The sequence below is a fragment of the Dreissena polymorpha genome, chromosome 12 (assembly GCF_020536995.1).
Source record: "Dreissena polymorpha isolate Duluth1 chromosome 12, UMN_Dpol_1.0, whole genome shotgun sequence".
Classification (NCBI taxonomy): domain Eukaryota; kingdom Metazoa; phylum Mollusca; class Bivalvia; order Myida; family Dreissenidae; genus Dreissena; species Dreissena polymorpha.
In genome coordinates, this window is record NC_068366.1 from 76,916,819 (window position 1) to 76,922,471 (window position 5,653).

Consider the following 5,653-nt stretch of genomic DNA (forward strand, 5'->3'; position numbering starts at 1 on the left):
AATAACACGATTTGTATGCACTTAACAAGCACTTTTTTCATTTATCTTATTTGTTTTTTAATAAGAAACTTCTTGACAGGATTACATATCTGAATTAGATGTTATTAAATGTAGCAAAACTGTACTATTTCCAATCGGTTGTAATCATTGTTATTACAATGAAAACGATACAAATTTACAAAAAAAATGTGCCTTCACTCGAGTTCGAACCCTGGACCTCAAGATGCAAATGCAAGCGTTGTGTCGCTATTTCACGCATCTTTTGAATTATATTTGCAGTTTAAAAGGTATGAAGGGCTTGCAATTATCGATGAAAAGCAGCGTTATAATAAATTCTACATAATTATTTACGTGGTGATCTATAAAATTAACAATATGAAAGAAAGACATTTAAACAAAATACATGTCAAACGAATATACATTCTAACTATGAAATGCTAGTGTACTTAAAAAATTAACAACCAACAAGTAGTTTTTTGTTTTATCGAAATAACCGAGACTTGAAGTTACTAATTACTTCCATCGTAAAACGGCTTCATACATTTGCCAAATGATATCAATTACATAAGTTAATGTTAGAACTAGTTTAAGCCTATTTAATTTTGCTCGATTACATCAAAATCCTAAGGCTTAATTAGACACTCACGAGTCCGTTTCCTGGGAAGAACCAGAACTTGGTATCTATCGAGGAGATAATGAGAACGCTCCCCGAGTAGGGATCGAACCCACGAACTCCCGATCGCTAGGCGGACAACAAATCCATTACACCACCGCGACCTTCAATTATATTGTATATCATTGAAACTATTGCAGTATTGCTCTCTCATTATACACTAGCATGTGGTCAAGTGATCAATGGCCAAAACCGCACTGCACGATACAAAAAACAGAATTACACAATACATAACAACATGCAAACATAATCAAATAAAGCTGGGGTCACCGCGTACCGGCATGTGCTTTTTCTGGCTAATGTCATTTTGCATGTAAATAAATTAAGTATATTTACTGCTCGCGACATAAAACACAATTAAACGATAAGTTTCTTCTTAACTCTTGTTATTTTGCATATGAATAAATTAAGTATTATTGACTGCTGGCACCGTGAAACAAAATTAAAGAATTGCTTTTAATTTTTTTTTGTCATTGTGCAGGTGAATAAATGACGTATATTTACTGCTGGCCTCGTGATACACAATTAAGGCTTGTGTTTTTCTATGTCTTGCCATTTTGCATTTGAATAAATTGAGTAAATTGACTGCTGGCCTCGTGAAACACAATTTAACGATATGTTTCTCCTAATTCTTGTCATTTTTTTCATTCGAATAAATGACGTATATTTACTGCTGGCCTCGTGAAACACAATTAAAGTTTGCGTTTTTCTAGCTCTTGTCATTTTGCATATGAAAAAATGAAGTAAATTGACTGCTGGCCTCGTGAAACACTATTGAAGCACTTTTTTCTAACTCTTGTCATTTTTGGACTCAGATGTTCAATGCAAACGACAGTTTTTTTTTCTAACTCTTGTCATTTTGCATGTAAATATATAAAGTATATTGACCGCTCGTGACCTAAAACGAAGTTAAAGCACGTGATTCTATCTAACTCTTGTCCTTTTTCTTGTGAATAAATTTAGGTTTATTGACTGCTTGCATCGTGAAACACTATTAAAGCAATTTTTTCTTACTCTTGTCATTTTTGGACTCAGATGTTCAATGCAAACGACAGGTTTTTTTCTAACTCTTGTCATTTTGAATGTAAATATATAAAGTCTATTGACCGCTCGTGACCGAAAACACAGTTAAAGCACGTGTTTCTTTCTAACTCTTGTCATTTTTCTTGTGAATAAATTAAGGTTTATTGACTGCTTGCACCGTGAAACACTATTAAAGCAATTTTTTCTAACTCTTGTCATTTTTGGACTAAGATGTTCAATGAAAACGACAGGATATTTCTAACTCTTGTCATTTTGCGTGTAAATATATAAAGTATATTGACCGCTCGTGACCGAAAACACAGTTAAAGCACGTGTTTCTATCTTACTCTTGTCATTTTTCTCGTGAATAAATTTAGGTTTATTGACTGCTTGCACCGTGAAACACTATTAAAGCAATTTTTTCTAACTCTTGTCATTTTTGGACTCACGTGAAACACTATTAAAGCAATTTTTTCTAACTCTTGTCATTTTTGGACTCAGATGTTCAATGCAAACGACAGGTTTTTTTCTAACTCTTGTCATTTTGCATGTAAAAATATACAGTATATTGACCGCTCGTGACCGAAAACACAGTTAAAACACGTGTTTCTTTCTAACTCTTGTCATTTTTCTTGTGAATAAATTAAGGTTTATTGACTGCTTGCACCGTGAAACACTATTAAAGCAATTTTTTCCAACTCTTGTCATTTTTGGACTCAGATGTTCAATGCAAAAGACAGGTTTTTTTTTCTAACTCGTGTCATTTTGCATGTAAATATATAAAGTATATTAACCGCTCGTGACCTAACACACAGTTAAAGCACGTGTTTCTTTCTTACTTTTGTCATTTTTCTTGTGAATAAATTTAGGTTTGTTGACTGCTTGCACCGTGAAACACTATTAAAGCAATTTTTTCTAACTCTTGTCATTTTTGGACTCAGATGTTCAATGAAAACGACAGGATTTTTTCTAACTCTTGTCATTTTTGGACTCACGTGAAACACTATTAAAGCAATTTTTTCTAACTCTTGTCATTTTTGGACTCAGATGTTCAATGCAAACGACAGGTTTTTTTCTAACTCTTGTCATTTTGCATGTAAAAATATACAGTATATTGACCGCTCGTGACCGAAAACACAGTTAAAACACGTGTTTCTTTCTAACTCTTGTCATTTTTCTTGTGAATAAATTAAGGTTTATTGACTGCTTGCACCGTGAAACACTATTAAAGCAATTTTTTCCAACTCTTGTCATTTTTGGACTCAGATGTTCAATGCAAAAGACAGGTTTTTTTTCTAACTCGTGTCATTTTGCATGTAAATATATAAAGTATATTAACCGCTCGTGACCTAACACACAGTTAAAGCACGTGTTTCTTTCTTACTTTTGTCATTTTTCTTGTGAATAAATTTAGGTTTGTTGACTGCTTGCACCGTGAAACACTATTAAAGCAATTTTTTCTAACTCTTGTCATTTTTGGACTCAGATGTTCAATGAAAACGACAGGATTTTTTCTAACTCTTGTCATTTTGCGTGTAAATACATAAAGTATTTTGACCGCTCGTGACCGAAAAAACACAATTAAAGCACGTGTTTCTATCTAACTCTTGTCATTTTTTCTTGTGAATAAATGAAGGTTTATTGACTGCTTGCACCGTGAAACACTATTAAAGCAATTTTTTCTAACTCTTGTCATTTTGGACTCACGTGAAACACTATTAAAGCAATTTTTTCTAACTCTTGTCATTTTTGGACTCAGACGTTCAATGCAAAAGACAGGGTTTTTTTCTAACTCTTGTCATTTTGCATGTAAATATATAAAGTATATTAACCGCTCGTGACCTAACACACAGTTAACGCACGTGTTTCTTTCTAACTCTTGTCATTTTTCATGTGAATAAATTTAGGTTTGTTGACTGCTTGCACCGTGAAACACTATTAAAGCAATTTTTTCTTACTCTTGTCATTTTTGGACTCAGATGTTCAATGAAAACGACAGGTTTTTTTTCTAACTCGTGTCATTTTGCATGTAAATATATAAAGTATATTGACCGCTCGTGACCTAAAACACAGTTAAAGCACGTGTTTCTTTCTAACTCTTGTCATTTTTCTTGTGAATAAATTTAGGTTTGTTGACTGCTTGAACCGTGAAACACTATTAAAGCAATTTTTTTAACTCTTGTCATTTTTGGATTCATATGTTCAATGAAAACGACAGGACTTTTTCTAACTCTTGTCATTTTGCGTGTAAATATATAAAGTATATTGACCGCTCGTGACCGAAAACACAGTTAAAGCACGTGTTTCTATCTAACTCTTGTCATTTTTCTTGTGAATAAATTAAGGTTTATTGACTGCTTGCACCGTGAAACACTATTAAAGCTATTTTTTTCTAACTCTTGTCATTTTTGGACTCAGATGTTCAATGCAAACGACTTTGCGACATCCTTTGCGACAATGCTCCTAACTCTTGTCATTTTGTATGAGCGAGTGTCTAACTCTTGGTTAGCCTTATTTGTAAAGAGTTAGACACTCGCTCATACAAAATGACAAGAGTTAGGAGCATTGTCGCAAAGGATGTCGCAAAGTCGTTTGCATTGAACATCTGAGTCCAAAAATGACAAGAGTTAGAAAAAAATAGCTTTAATAGTGTTTCACGGTGCAAGCAGTCAATAAACCTTAATTTATTCACAAGAAAAATGACAAGAGTTAGATAGAAACACGTGCTTTAACTGTGTTTTCGGTCACGAGCGGTCAATATACTTTATATATTTACACGCAAAATGACAAGAGTTAGAAAAAGTCCTGTCGTTTTCATTGAACATATGAATCCAAAAATGACAAGAGTTAAAAAAATTGCTTTAATAGTGTTTCACGGTTCAAGCAGTCAACAAACCTAAATTTATTCACAAGAAAAATGACAAGAGTTAGAAAGAAACACGTGCTTTAACTGTGTTTTAGGTCACGAGCGGTCAATATACTTTATATATTTACATGCAAAATGACACGAGTTAGAAAAAAAAACCTGTCGTTTTCATTGAACATCTGAGTCCAAAAATGACAAGAGTAAGAAAAAATTGCTTTAATAGTGTTTCACGGTGCAAGCAGTCAACAAACCTAAATTTATTCACATGAAAAATGACAAGAGTTAGAAAGAAACACGTGCGTTAACTGTGTGTTAGGTCACGAGCGGTTAATATACTTTATATATTTACATGCAAAATGACAAGAGTTAGAAAAAAACCCTGTCTTTTGCATTGAACGTCTGAGTCCAAAAATGACAAGAGTTAGAAAAAATTGCTTTAATAGTGTTTCACGTGAGTCCAAAATGACAAGAGTTAGAAAAAATTGCTTTAATAGTGTTTCACGGTGCAAGCAGTCAATAAACCTTCATTTATTCACAAGAAAAAATGACAAGAGTTAGATAGAAACACGTGCTTTAATTGTGTTTTTTCGGTCACGAGCGGTCAAAATACTTTATGTTTTTACAACGCAAAATGACAAGAGTTAGAAAAAATCCTGTCGTTTCATTGAACATCTGAGTCCAAAAATGACAAGAGTTAGAAAAAAATTGCTTTAATAGTGTTTCACGGTGCAAGCAGTCAACAAACCTAAATTATTCACAAGAAAAATGACAAAGTAAGAAAGAAACCACGTGCTTTAACTGTGTGTTAGGTCACGAGCGGTTAATATACGTTATATATTTACATGCAAAATGACACGAGTTAGAAAAAAAACCTGTCTGTTGCATTGAACATCTGAGTCCAAAATGACAAGAGTTGGAAAAAATTGCTTTAATAGTGTTTCACGGTGCAAGCAGTCAATAAACCTTAATTTAATTCACAAGAAAAATGACAAGAGTTAGAAAGAAACACGTGTTTTAACTGTGTGTTTCGGTCACGAGCGGTCAATATACTGTATAGTTTTACATGCAAAATGACAAGAGTTAGAAAAAAA